A 16094-nucleotide genomic window follows, 5' to 3' on the forward strand; every position below is an offset into this window, starting at 1 on the left:
GCTTTATCGTCCAAAGGAAAGTTCTTATTGACAAAGCTTTGGTGATCATTTTTAGAAAGAAAAAACATAGTCAAGTGCATGAAATCAGAATATAAGCTAATAGATTGATAAAAATATCTAGAGTCCTACCATAAATATAAAAATAAAAATTTTGAAAGTCCCATTTTCTGAAAAACATTGGATTATATACAATATAAATGCAATATAAACAAATATAAACAGAATAATATATCTATTTGAAAATATAAACATATATATATATATATATATATATAAATCGATTCAATTCGTGAGGTTGCAGTCAATAGCTGGGCTGTTACAAAGAAAACTCTTTGTTATATGTCAAGCTTTCGGTATATTTCACACCTTCGTCAGGACAACTACAATAATAAGATTATATATCTTGTAAGAAATATATAAATATGGAGAACTTACTAACGTGAGAATAAAATATAAAATGGTTCAAAAACAGATAGAAAAACATTAATAAATGACAGTTAATAAAAATTTTGGCTGACAATGTCAAGTGGGAAAATTCTGAATGATACTCGAATTACTAGATTTTTTATTTTCTTTATCATATTTCAGTAGGTACGTGTAAATTTTGCTGAGACTATCAATATCAGTTCGTTTATTCATTGAATGTTCTTCGTTATTAATATGTATCATTTCCAAAAATATTCTTTTCGTTATATTGGTTTCTCTATCTAAAATATTTGGATTTTCAAAATTCATTTTATGATCCTCCGAATTAACATGTTCTGTTAATGCACAAGAATTAACATTTCGTCTACAGTCGCTCTTATGGGAAGTGATGCGACTACTTAGAGGTCTAGATGTTTGTCCTATATATGTTTTAGAACAATCCATACAAGAAATTTTGTATACTAAATTGGATTTTTGTTTATTTGAAATTGGAGCTTTTACTTTACTGTATAATTTAGATATAGAAGTGACATTTGTTTTAGATATTTTGAGGTTATTATTTCGGAATACATTAATTAATTTTGGTGTCAATTCTTGAATATATGGGAGTGATTTATATATGAATGAAGGTATAACGTTGTTATGTTCAACTTCTTCATTATTATTTTGAAAGTTTGTTCTTTCACAAAATAAAATTCTGTTTACTAAAGATTTAGGATAAGAATTTTGGATCAGAATTTTACTGAAATTAGACAAACTTTGGTTTCGTAAATCGGAATGGGTAATTTTGATGATTCTGTTTTTTAATGATTTTATTAAATTGATTTTCATTTTATTTGGATGATAAGAATGGTAATTAATAAATCTATTACTTGATGTTGGTTTTCTGTACCATTCAGTGATGATAATATTTTGTTCTGATCTCAATAACTTCATATCGAGGAAAGGAATTGAGTTGTTTATTTCCTCTTCAATAGTGAATTGGATATTGAGATCATATGAATTAAATACATTCAAAATTTCTTCTTTTCCATCTGTAGGTATGGTCAGAATCAAATCATCTACAAAACGTTTGATGAATGGAATAGGGAAAGATAATTTTTGAATACAGTCATCAATAAGCTCATCTAAAACAAAACTCGATAAAATTGGTGAAATGGTGGAACCCATAGGTGTGCCAAATATTTGTTTATAAAATTTGTCTTCAAATATAAAATATGTTGAATCAAAAATAAAATCTAAAATATTCATGAATGTAATTTTGTCTAATTCACAGTGTTCTTCAATGTTAGACCAATTTTTGTTCAAAGTTTGTTTCACTACTTTTAACGGTAGGTTTGTGAAAAGTGAAACAACATCTAGGCTTATCAAAACATAATTTTGAGGAAGCTGAAAATTATTTATAAATTCACTAAATGAAAAAGAATCTTTAATATAATAAGGATTGTCTGTTTTATAGGAAGTTGTTAAAATATTCGTTAGAAATTTACAAAGTTTTGAGTTAGGTGCATCGATGGAAGATACAATTGGTCGCATGGATAAGGTAGGTTTATGAACTTTAGGTAACGAATAAAAACGTGGTGCTATGGAATTGTATATCATTAATGATTTAGCTGTAATATTATCTATTTTGTGACAATTTTTTAATTTTGTAACAATTTTATTTGCTTTCTGTTGTAGTGTAGAAGTTGGGTCTGATTTTAAAATTTTATAGTACTTATAGTTTTCTAATAATATGTGATTTTCATTGATGTATTGGTCTCTACACATGGCGACTGTAACGTTACCTTTGTCACTATTCATGATAATAATCTCTGGATGTTCTTTCAGATATTTTCGGGTTTTATTATACAATTCATTCAAATAGTGTTCTTTGTCATGATTTTTGTGTAGAAAATTTGTTATTATATTCGTTACTTGTGTTCTATATAAATCTTTTTTAGTCTCATCGAAATTCTCCATTATATATTCCAAATCTGCTAATAGAGACGAAATGTTAATATTATGTTTATTTGGAGAAACACTGAATTTAGGGCCAAGGGATAGAAAATTCTGTATATCATTAGGAAAATTGATATTAGTTAAGTTTTTAAACCAATCTTTTTGAAATAATATTTCAGATAGAAAGTTATTTTTCAATGAATTGATTTTTTGAATGTTTTTATTTTTAATTTGATGGAAGTGGCGGTTATAATTTACACCTGACCTACGTTTAAATTCGACAAATATATGATTTGGTATTATTGTTAATACTTTCCTTTCTAGATCTGCTTGTTCGTTGTTCAGTTTGGATATATCACAAATAGTAATTTGAATTTCTAAATTCAGAATTTTCTTTCTCAACTTTAAATTGAAATTATTAATTTGACGTCCTGTTCGTCCTTCTTGATGATTCATTAAGTTGATGATGTTATGGATTCCATTGGAAATATGGTTGGGAAATAAACTCATTTGTCTGCACTTCAAAAGGAAAATTTTTCTATTCTGTAATGTTGCCAATTTGATGTTATCATTTGCCCAAGTCTTCAAGAATCTCACGCTCGTTGCTCCATAGCGTTGATGGATTTCTTGGTAAAACCCCATCCTTGTATAACAGAATAATTAGTGACTGGATTAACTATAAATCGATTCAATTCGTGAGGTTGCAGTCAATAGCTGGGCTGTTACAAAGAAAACTCTTTGTTATATGTCAAGCTTTCGGTATATTTCACACCTTCGTCAGGACAACTACAATAATAAGATTATATATCTTGTAAGAAATATATAAATATGGAGAACTTACTAACGTGAGAATAAAATATAAAATGGTTCAAAAACAGATAGAAAAACATTAATAAATGACAGTTAATAAAAATTTTGGCTGACAATGTCAAGTGGGAAAATTCTGAATGATACTCGAATTACTAGATTTTTTATTTTCTTTATCATATTTCAGTAGGTACGTGTAAATTTTGCTGAGACTATCAATATCAGTTCGTTTATTCATTGAATGTTCTTCGTTATTAATATGTATCATTTCCAAAAATATTCTTTTCGTTATATTGGTTTCTCTATCTAAAATATTTGGATTTTCAAAATTCATTTTATGATCCTCCGAATTAACATGTTCTGTTAATGCACAAGAATTAACATTTCGTCTACAGTCGCTCTTATGGGAAGTGATGCGACTACTTAGAGGTCTAGATGTTTGTCCTATATATGTTTTAGAACAATCCATACAAGAAATTTTGTATACTAAATTGGATTTTTGTTTATTTGAAATTGGAGCTTTTACTTTACTGTATAATTTAGATATAGAAGTGACATTTGTTTTAGATATTTTGAGGTTATTATTTCGGAATACATTAATTAATTTTGGTGTCAATTCTTGAATATATGGGAGTGATTTATATATGAATGAAGGTATAACGTTGTTATGTTCAACTTCTTCATTATTATTTTGAAAGTTTGTTCTTTCACAAAATAAAATTCTGTTTACTAAAGATTTAGGATAAGAATTTTGGATCAGAATTTTACTGAAATTAGACAAACTTTGGTTTCGTAAATCGGAATGGGTAATTTTGATGATTCTGTTTTTTAATGATTTTATTAAATTGATTTTCATTTTATTTGGATGATAAGAATGGTAATTAATAAATCTATTACTTGATGTTGGTTTTCTGTACCATTCAGTGATGATAATATTTTGTTCTGATCTCAATAACTTCATATCGAGGAAAGGAATTGAGTTGTTTATTTCCTCTTCAATAGTGAATTGGATATTGAGATCATATGAATTAAATACATTCAAAATTTCTTCTTTTCCATCTGTAGGTATGGTCAGAATCAAATCATCTACAAAACGTTTGATGAATGGAATAGGGAAAGATAATTTTTGAATACAGTCATCAATAAGCTCATCTAAAACAAAACTCGATAAAATTGGTGAAATGGTGGAACCCATAGGTGTGCCAAATATTTGTTTATAAAATTTGTCTTCAAATATAAAATATGTTGAATCAAAAATAAAATCTAAAATATTCATGAATGTAATTTTGTCTAATTCACAGTGTTCTTCAATGTTAGACCAATTTTTGTTCAAAGTTTGTTTCACTACTTTTAACGGTAGGTTTGTGAAAAGTGAAACAACATCTAGGCTTATCAAAACATAATTTTGAGGAAGCTGAAAATTATTTATAAATTCACTAAATGAAAAAGAATCTTTAATATAATAAGGATTGTCTGTTTTATAGGAAGTTGTTAAAATATTCGTTAGAAATTTACAAAGTTTTGAGTTAGGTGCATCGATGGAAGATACAATTGGTCGCATGGATAAGGTAGGTTTATGAACTTTAGGTAACGAATAAAAACGTGGTGCTATGGAATTGTATATCATTAATGATTTAGCTGTAATATTATCTATTTTGTGACAATTTTTTAATTTTGTAACAATTTTATTTGCTTTCTGTTGTAGTGTAGAAGTTGGGTCTGATTTTAAAATTTTATAGTACTTATAGTTTTCTAATAATATGTGATTTTCATTGATGTATTGGTCTCTACACATGGCGACTGTAACGTTACCTTTGTCACTATTCATGATAATAATCTCTGGATGTTCTTTCAGATATTTTCGGGTTTTATTATACAATTCATTCAAATAGTGTTCTTTGTCATGATTTTTGTGTAGAAAATTTGTTATTATATTCGTTACTTGTGTTCTATATAAATCTTTTTTAGTCTCATCGAAATTCTCCATTATATATTCCAAATCTGCTAATAGAGACGAAATGTTAATATTATGTTTATTTGGAGAAACACTGAATTTAGGGCCAAGGGATAGAAAATTCTGTATATCATTAGGAAAATTGATATTAGTTAAGTTTTTAAACCAATCTTTTTGAAATAATATTTCAGATAGAAAGTTATTTTTCAATGAATTGATTTTTTGAATGTTTTTATTTTTAATTTGATGGAAGTGGCGGTTATAATTTACACCTGACCTACGTTTAAATTCGACAAATATATGATTTGGTATTATTGTTAATACTTTCCTTTCTAGATCTGCTTGTTCGTTGTTCAGTTTGGATATATCACAAATAGTAATTTGAATTTCTAAATTCAGAATTTTCTTTCTCAACTTTAAATTGAAATTATTAATTTGACGTCCTGTTCGTCCTTCTTGATGATTCATTAAGTTGATGATGTTATGGATTCCATTGGAAATATGGTTGGGAAATAAACTCATTTGTCTGCACTTCAAAAGGAAAATTTTTCTATTCTGTAATGTTGCCAATTTGATGTTATCATTTGCCCAAGTCTTCAAGAATCTCACGCTCGTTGCTCCATAGCGTTGATGGATTTCTTGGTAAAACCCCATCCTTGTATAACAGAATAATTAGTGACTGGATTAACTATAAATCGATTCAATTCGTGAGGTTGCAGTCAATAGCTGGGCTGTTACAAAGAAAACTCTTTGTTATATGTCAAGCTTTCGGTATATTTCACACCTTCGTCAGGACAACTACAATAATAAGATTATATATCTTGTAAGAAATATATAAATATGGAGAACTTACTAACGTGAGAATAAAATATAAAATGGTTCAAAAACAGATAGAAAAACATTAATAAATGACAGTTAATAAAAATTTTGGCTGACAATGTCAAGTGGGAAAATTCTGAATGATACTCGAATTACTAGATTTTTTATTTTCTTTATCATATTTCAGTAGGTACGTGTAAATTTTGCTGAGACTATCAATATCAGTTCGTTTATTCATTGAATGTTCTTCGTTATTAATATGTATCATTTCCAAAAATATTCTTTTCGTTATATTGGTTTCTCTATCTAAAATATTTGGATTTTCAAAATTCATTTTATGATCCTCCGAATTAACATGTTCTGTTAATGCACAAGAATTAACATTTCGTCTACAGTCGCTCTTATGGGAAGTGATGCGACTACTTAGAGGTCTAGATGTTTGTCCTATATATGTTTTAGAACAATCCATACAAGAAATTTTGTATACTAAATTGGATTTTTGTTTATTTGAAATTGGAGCTTTTACTTTACTGTATAATTTAGATATAGAAGTGACATTTGTTTTAGATATTTTGAGGTTATTATTTCGGAATACATTAATTAATTTTGGTGTCAATTCTTGAATATATGGGAGTGATTTATATATGAATGAAGGTATAACGTTGTTATGTTCAACTTCTTCATTATTATTTTGAAAGTTTGTTCTTTCACAAAATAAAATTCTGTTTACTAAAGATTTAGGATAAGAATTTTGGATCAGAATTTTACTGAAATTAGACAAACTTTGGTTTCGTAAATCGGAATGGGTAATTTTGATGATTCTGTTTTTTAATGATTTTATTAAATTGATTTTCATTTTATTTGGATGATAAGAATGGTAATTAATAAATCTATTACTTGATGTTGGTTTTCTGTACCATTCAGTGATGATAATATTTTGTTCTGATCTCAATAACTTCATATCGAGGAAAGGAATTGAGTTGTTTATTTCCTCTTCAATAGTGAATTGGATATTGAGATCATATGAATTAAATACATTCAAAATTTCTTCTTTTCCATCTGTAGGTATGGTCAGAATCAAATCATCTACAAAACGTTTGATGAATGGAATAGGGAAAGATAATTTTTGAATACAGTCATCAATAAGCTCATCTAAAACAAAACTCGATAAAATTGGTGAAATGGTGGAACCCATAGGTGTGCCAAATATTTGTTTATAAAATTTGTCTTCAAATATAAAATATGTTGAATCAAAAATAAAATCTAAAATATTCATGAATGTAATTTTGTCTAATTCACAGTGTTCTTCAATGTTAGACCAATTTTTGTTCAAAGTTTGTTTCACTACTTTTAACGGTAGGTTTGTGAAAAGTGAAACAACATCTAGGCTTATCAAAACATAATTTTGAGGAAGCTGAAAATTATTTATAAATTCACTAAATGAAAAAGAATCTTTAATATAATAAGGATTGTCTGTTTTATAGGAAGTTGTTAAAATATTCGTTAGAAATTTACAAAGTTTTGAGTTAGGTGCATCGATGGAAGATACAATTGGTCGCATGGATAAGGTAGGTTTATGAACTTTAGGTAACGAATAAAAACGTGGTGCTATGGAATTGTATATCATTAATGATTTAGCTGTAATATTATCTATTTTGTGACAATTTTTTAATTTTGTAACAATTTTATTTGCTTTCTGTTGTAGTGTAGAAGTTGGGTCTGATTTTAAAATTTTATAGTACTTATAGTTTTCTAATAATATGTGATTTTCATTGATGTATTGGTCTCTACACATGGCGACTGTAACGTTACCTTTGTCACTATTCATGATAATAATCTCTGGATGTTCTTTCAGATATTTTCGGGTTTTATTATACAATTCATTCAAATAGTGTTCTTTGTCATGATTTTTGTGTAGAAAATTTGTTATTATATTCGTTACTTGTGTTCTATATAAATCTTTTTTAGTCTCATCGAAATTCTCCATTATATATTCCAAATCTGCTAATAGAGACGAAATGTTAATATTATGTTTATTTGGAGAAACACTGAATTTAGGGCCAAGGGATAGAAAATTCTGTATATCATTAGGAAAATTGATATTAGTTAAGTTTTTAAACCAATCTTTTTGAAATAATATTTCAGATAGAAAGTTATTTTTCAATGAATTGATTTTTTGAATGTTTTTATTTTTAATTTGATGGAAGTGGCGGTTATAATTTACACCTGACCTACGTTTAAATTCGACTTTAAACGTAGGTCAGGTGTAAATTATAACCGCCACTTCCATCAAATTAAAAATAAAAACATTCAAAAAATCAATTCATTGAAAAATAACTTTCTATCTGAAATATTATTTCAAAAAGATTGGTTTAAAAACTTAACTAATATCAATTTTCCTAATGATATACAGAATTTTCTATCCCTTGGCCCTAAATTCAGTGTTTCTCCAAATAAACATAATATTAACATTTCGTCTCTATTAGCAGATTTGGAATATATAATGGAGAATTTCGATGAGACTAAAAAAGATTTATATAGAACACAAGTAACGAATATAATAACAAATTTTCTACACAAAAATCATGACAAAGAACACTATTTGAATGAATTGTATAATAAAACCCGAAAATATCTGAAAGAACATCCAGAGATTATTATCATGAATAGTGACAAAGGTAACGTTACAGTCGCCATGTGTAGAGACCAATACATCAATGAAAATCACATATTATTAGAAAACTATAAGTACTATAAAATTTTAAAATCAGACCCAACTTCTACACTACAACAGAAAGCAAATAAAATTGTTACAAAATTAAAAAATTGTCACAAAATAGATAATATTACAGCTAAATCATTAATGATATACAATTCCATAGCACCACGTTTTTATTCGTTACCTAAAGTTCATAAACCTACCTTATCCATGCGACCAATTGTATCTTCCATCGATGCACCTAACTCAAAACTTTGTAAATTTCTAACGAATATTTTAACAACTTCCTATAAAACAGACAATCCTTATTATATTAAAGATTCTTTTTCATTTAGTGAATTTATAAATAATTTTCAGCTTCCTCAAAATTATGTTTTGATAAGCCTAGATGTTGTTTCACTTTTCACAAACCTACCGTTAAAAGTAGTGAAACAAACTTTGAACAAAAATTGGTCTAACATTGAAGAACACTGTGAATTAGACAAAATTACATTCATGAATATTTTAGATTTTATTTTTGATTCAACATATTTTATATTTGAAGACAAATTTTATAAACAAATATTTGGCACACCTATGGGTTCCACCATTTCACCAATTTTATCGAGTTTTGTTTTAGATGAGCTTATTGATGACTGTATTCAAAAATTATCTTTCCCTATTCCATTCATCAAACGTTTTGTAGATGATTTGATTCTGACCATACCTACAGATGGAAAAGAAGAAATTTTGAATGTATTTAATTCATATGATCTCAATATCCAATTCACTATTGAAGAGGAAATAAACAACTCAATTCCTTTCCTCGATATGAAGTTATTGAGATCAGAACAAAATATTATCATCACTGAATGGTACAGAAAACCAACATCAAGTAATAGATTTATTAATTACCATTCTTATCATCCAAATAAAATGAAAATCAATTTAATAAAATCATTAAAAAACAGAATCATCAAAATTACCCATTCCGATTTACGAAACCAAAGTTTGTCTAATTTCAGTAAAATTCTGATCCAAAATTCTTATCCTAAATCTTTAGTAAACAGAATTTTATTTTGTGAAAGAACAAACTTTCAAAATAATAATGAAGAAGTTGAACATAACAACGTTATACCTTCATTCATATATAAATCACTCCCATATATTCAAGAATTGACACCAAAATTAATTAATGTATTCCGAAATAATAACCTCAAAATATCTAAAACAAATGTCACTTCTATATCTAAATTATACAGTAAAGTAAAAGCTCCAATTTCAAATAAACAAAAATCCAATTTAGTATACAAAATTTCTTGTATGGATTGTTCTAAAACATATATAGGACAAACATCTAGACCTCTAAGTAGTCGCATCACTTCCCATAAGAGCGACTGTAGACGAAATGTTAATTCTTGTGCATTAACAGAACATGTTAATTCGGAGGATCATAAAATGAATTTTGAAAATCCAAATATTTTAGATAGAGAAACCAATATAACGAAAAGAATATTTTTGGAAATGATACATATTAATAACGAAGAACATTCAATGAATAAACGAACTGATATTGATAGTCTCAGCAAAATTTACACGTACCTACTGAAATATGATAAAGAAAATAAAAAATCTAGTAATTCGAGTATCATTCAGAATTTTCCCACTTGACATTGTCAGCCAAAATTTTTATTAACTGTCATTTATTAATGTTTTTCTATCTGTTTTTGAACCATTTTATATTTTATTCTCACGTTAGTAAGTTCTCCATATTTATATATTTCTTACAAGATATATAATCTTATTATTGTAGTTGTCCTGACGAAGGTGTGAAATATACCGAAAGCTTGACATATAACAAAGAGTTTTCTTTGTAACAGCCCAGCTATTGACTGCAACCTCACGAATTGAATCGATTTATAGTTAATCCAGTCACTAATTATTCTGTTATACAAGGATGGGGTTTTACCAAGAAATCCATCAACGCTATGGAGCAACGAGCGTGAGATTCTTGAAGACTTGGGCAAATGATAACATCAAATTGGCAACATTACAGAATAGAAAAATTTTCCTTTTGAAGTGCAGACAAATGAGTTTATTTCCCAACCATATTTCCAATGGAATCCATAACATCATCAACTTAATGAATCATCAAGAAGGACGAACAGGACGTCAAATTAATAATTTCAATTTAAAGTTGAGAAAGAAAATTCTGAATTTAGAAATTCAAATTACTATTTGTGATATATCCAAACTGAACAACGAACAAGCAGATCTAGAAAGGAAAGTATTAACAATAATACCAAATCATATATTTGTCGAATTTAAACGTAGGTCAGGTGTAAATTATAACCGCCACTTCCATCAAATTAAAAATAAAAACATTCAAAAAATCAATTCATTGAAAAATAACTTTCTATCTGAAATATTATTTCAAAAAGATTGGTTTAAAAACTTAACTAATATCAATTTTCCTAATGATATACAGAATTTTCTATCCCTTGGCCCTAAATTCAGTGTTTCTCCAAATAAACATAATATTAACATTTCGTCTCTATTAGCAGATTTGGAATATATAATGGAGAATTTCGATGAGACTAAAAAAGATTTATATAGAACACAAGTAACGAATATAATAACAAATTTTCTACACAAAAATCATGACAAAGAACACTATTTGAATGAATTGTATAATAAAACCCGAAAATATCTGAAAGAACATCCAGAGATTATTATCATGAATAGTGACAAAGGTAACGTTACAGTCGCCATGTGTAGAGACCAATACATCAATGAAAATCACATATTATTAGAAAACTATAAGTACTATAAAATTTTAAAATCAGACCCAACTTCTACACTACAACAGAAAGCAAATAAAATTGTTACAAAATTAAAAAATTGTCACAAAATAGATAATATTACAGCTAAATCATTAATGATATACAATTCCATAGCACCACGTTTTTATTCGTTACCTAAAGTTCATAAACCTACCTTATCCATGCGACCAATTGTATCTTCCATCGATGCACCTAACTCAAAACTTTGTAAATTTCTAACGAATATTTTAACAACTTCCTATAAAACAGACAATCCTTATTATATTAAAGATTCTTTTTCATTTAGTGAATTTATAAATAATTTTCAGCTTCCTCAAAATTATGTTTTGATAAGCCTAGATGTTGTTTCACTTTTCACAAACCTACCGTTAAAAGTAGTGAAACAAACTTTGAACAAAAATTGGTCTAACATTGAAGAACACTGTGAATTAGACAAAATTACATTCATGAATATTTTAGATTTTATTTTTGATTCAACATATTTTATATTTGAAGACAAATTTTATAAACAAATATTTGGCACACCTATGGGTTCCACCATTTCACCAATTTTATCGAGTTTTGTTTTAGATGAGCTTATTGATGACTGTATTCAAAAATTATCTTTCCCTATTCCATTCATCAAACGTTTTGTAGATGATTTGATTCTGACCATACCTACAGATGGAAAAGAAGAAATTTTGAATGTATTTAATTCATATGATCTCAATATCCAATTCACTATTGAAGAGGAAATAAACAACTCAATTCCTTTCCTCGATATGAAGTTATTGAGATCAGAACAAAATATTATCATCACTGAATGGTACAGAAAACCAACATCAAGTAATAGATTTATTAATTACCATTCTTATCATCCAAATAAAATGAAAATCAATTTAATAAAATCATTAAAAAACAGAATCATCAAAATTACCCATTCCGATTTACGAAACCAAAGTTTGTCTAATTTCAGTAAAATTCTGATCCAAAATTCTTATCCTAAATCTTTAGTAAACAGAATTTTATTTTGTGAAAGAACAAACTTTCAAAATAATAATGAAGAAGTTGAACATAACAACGTTATACCTTCATTCATATATAAATCACTCCCATATATTCAAGAATTGACACCAAAATTAATTAATGTATTCCGAAATAATAACCTCAAAATATCTAAAACAAATGTCACTTCTATATCTAAATTATACAGTAAAGTAAAAGCTCCAATTTCAAATAAACAAAAATCCAATTTAGTATACAAAATTTCTTGTATGGATTGTTCTAAAACATATATAGGACAAACATCTAGACCTCTAAGTAGTCGCATCACTTCCCATAAGAGCGACTGTAGACGAAATGTTAATTCTTGTGCATTAACAGAACATGTTAATTCGGAGGATCATAAAATGAATTTTGAAAATCCAAATATTTTAGATAGAGAAACCAATATAACGAAAAGAATATTTTTGGAAATGATACATATTAATAACGAAGAACATTCAATGAATAAACGAACTGATATTGATAGTCTCAGCAAAATTTACACGTACCTACTGAAATATGATAAAGAAAATAAAAAATCTAGTAATTCGAGTATCATTCAGAATTTTCCCACTTGACATTGTCAGCCAAAATTTTTATTAACTGTCATTTATTAATGTTTTTCTATCTGTTTTTGAACCATTTTATATTTTATTCTCACGTTAGTAAGTTCTCCATATTTATATATTTCTTACAAGATATATAATCTTATTATTGTAGTTGTCCTGACGAAGGTGTGAAATATACCGAAAGCTTGACATATAACAAAGAGTTTTCTTTGTAACAGCCCAGCTATTGACTGCAACCTCACGAATTGAATCGATTTATAGTTAATCCAGTCACTAATTATTCTGTTATACAAGGATGGGGTTTTACCAAGAAATCCATCAACGCTATGGAGCAACGAGCGTGAGATTCTTGAAGACTTGGGCAAATGATAACATCAAATTGGCAACATTACAGAATAGAAAAATTTTCCTTTTGAAGTGCAGACAAATGAGTTTATTTCCCAACCATATTTCCAATGGAATCCATAACATCATCAACTTAATGAATCATCAAGAAGGACGAACAGGACGTCAAATTAATAATTTCAATTTAAAGTTGAGAAAGAAAATTCTGAATTTAGAAATTCAAATTACTATTTGTGATATATCCAAACTGAACAACGAACAAGCAGATCTAGAAAGGAAAGTATTAACAATAATACCAAATCATATATTTGTCGAATTTAAACGTAGGTCAGGTGTAAATTATAACCGCCACTTCCATCAAATTAAAAATAAAAACATTCAAAAAAATCAATTCATTGAAAAAAAAAAATAACTTTCTATCTGAAATATTATTTCAAAAAGATTGGTTTAAAAACTTAACTAATATCAATTTTCCTAATGATATACAGAATTTTCTATCCCTTGGCCCTAAATTCAGTGTTTCTCCAAATAAACATAATATTAACATTTCGTCTCTATTAGCAGATTTGGAATATATAATGGAGAATTTCGATGAGACTAAAAAAGATTTATATAGAACACAAGTAACGAATATAATAACAAATTTTCTACACAAAAATCATGACAAAGAACACTATTTGAATGAATTGTATAATAAAACCCGAAAATATCTGAAAGAACATCCAGAGATTATTATCATGAATAGTGACAAAGGTAACGTTACAGTCGCCATGTGTAGAGACCAATACATCAATGAAAATCACATATTATTAGAAAACTATAAGTACTATAAAATTTTAAAATCAGACCCAACTTCTACACTACAACAGAAAGCAAATAAAATTGTTACAAAATTAAAAAATTGTCACAAAATAGATAATATTACAGCTAAATCATTAATGATATACAATTCCATAGCACCACGTTTTTATTCGTTACCTAAAGTTCATAAACCTACCTTATCCATGCGACCAATTGTATCTTCCATCGATGCACCTAACTCAAAACTTTGTAAATTTCTAACGAATATTTTAACAACTTCCTATAAAACAGACAATCCTTATTATATTAAAGATTCTTTTTCATTTAGTGAATTTATAAATAATTTTCAGCTTCCTCAAAATTATGTTTTGATAAGCCTAGATGTTGTTTCACTTTTCACAAACCTACCGTTAAAAGTAGTGAAACAAACTTTGAACAAAAATTGGTCTAACATTGAAGAACACTGTGAATTAGACAAAATTACATTCATGAATATTTTAGATTTTATTTTTGATTCAACATATTTTATATTTGAAGACAAATTTTATAAACAAATATTTGGCACACCTATGGGTTCCACCATTTCACCAATTTTATCGAGTTTTGTTTTAGATGAGCTTATTGATGACTGTATTCAAAAATTATCTTTCCCTATTCCATTCATCAAACGTTTTGTAGATGATTTGATTCTGACCATACCTACAGATGGAAAAGAAGAAATTTTGAATGTATTTAATTCATATGATCTCAATATCCAATTCACTATTGAAGAGGAAATAAACAACTCAATTCCTTTCCTCGATATGAAGTTATTGAGATCAGAACAAAATATTATCATCACTGAATGGTACAGAAAACCAACATCAAGTAATAGATTTATTAATTACCATTCTTATCATCCAAATAAAATGAAAATCAATTTAATAAAATCATTAAAAAACAGAATCATCAAAATTACCCATTCCGATTTACGAAACCAAAGTTTGTCTAATTTCAGTAAAATTCTGATCCAAAATTCTTATCCTAAATCTTTAGTAAACAGAATTTTATTTTGTGAAAGAACAAACTTTCAAAATAATAATGAAGAAGTTGAACATAACAACGTTATACCTTCATTCATATATAAATCACTCCCATATATTCAAGAATTGACACCAAAATTAATTAATGTATTCCGAAATAATAACCTCAAAATATCTAAAACAAATGTCACTTCTATATCTAAATTATACAGTAAAGTAAAAGCTCCAATTTCAAATAAACAAAAATCCAATTTAGTATACAAAATTTCTTGTATGGATTGTTCTAAAACATATATAGGACAAACATCTAGACCTCTAAGTAGTCGCATCACTTCCCATAAGAGCGACTGTAGACGAAATGTTAATTCTTGTGCATTAACAGAACATGTTAATTCGGAGGATCATAAAATGAATTTTGAAAATCCAAATATTTTAGATAGAGAAACCAATATAACGAAAAGAATATTTTTGGAAATGATACATATTAATAACGAAGAACATTCAATGAATAAACGAACTGATATTGATAGTCTCAGCAAAATTTACACGTACCTACTGAAATATGATAAAGAAAATAAAAAATCTAGTAATTCGAGTATCATTCAGAATTTTCCCACTTGACATTGTCAGCCAAAATTTTTATTAACTGTCATTTATTAATGTTTTTCTATCTGTTTTTGAACCATTTTATATTTTATTCTCACGTTAGTAAGTTCTCCATATTTATATATTTCTTACAAGATATATAATCTTATTATTGTAGTTGTCCTGACGAAGGTGTGAAATATACCGAAAGCTTGACATATAACAAAGAGTTTTCTTTGTAACAGCCCAGCTATTGACTGC

At 27.3% G+C, this 16094-nt stretch overlaps 2 long non-coding RNA genes across 2 annotated transcripts; one reads left to right on the forward strand and one right to left on the reverse strand.

Annotated features, from left to right (window-relative positions):
* Positions 1-280: 280 nt before the first annotated feature.
* LOC141486989 (uncharacterized) lies at positions 281-8189 on the reverse strand. Its single transcript, XR_012468153.1, has 3 exons — positions 5982-8189; positions 3209-5926; positions 281-3153 (listed from the first exon to the last, which is right to left on the reverse strand). It is a non-coding gene; the product is annotated as an uncharacterized lncRNA (long non-coding RNA).
* Positions 8190-8201: 12 nt separating this feature from the next.
* Positions 8202-13798, forward strand: LOC141486990 (uncharacterized). The gene is made up of 3 exons (XR_012468154.1): positions 8202-10403; positions 10459-13176; positions 13232-13798. It is a non-coding gene; the product is annotated as an uncharacterized lncRNA (long non-coding RNA).
* Positions 13799-16094: the final 2296 nt, after the last annotated feature.

This window comes from Leptinotarsa decemlineata, unplaced genomic scaffold, assembly GCF_025532065.1.
Source record: "Leptinotarsa decemlineata unplaced genomic scaffold, Ldec_3_MD MMD2_tig00078340_RagTag_RagTag, whole genome shotgun sequence".
NCBI classification, from domain to species: Eukaryota; Metazoa; Arthropoda; class Insecta; order Coleoptera; family Chrysomelidae; genus Leptinotarsa; species Leptinotarsa decemlineata.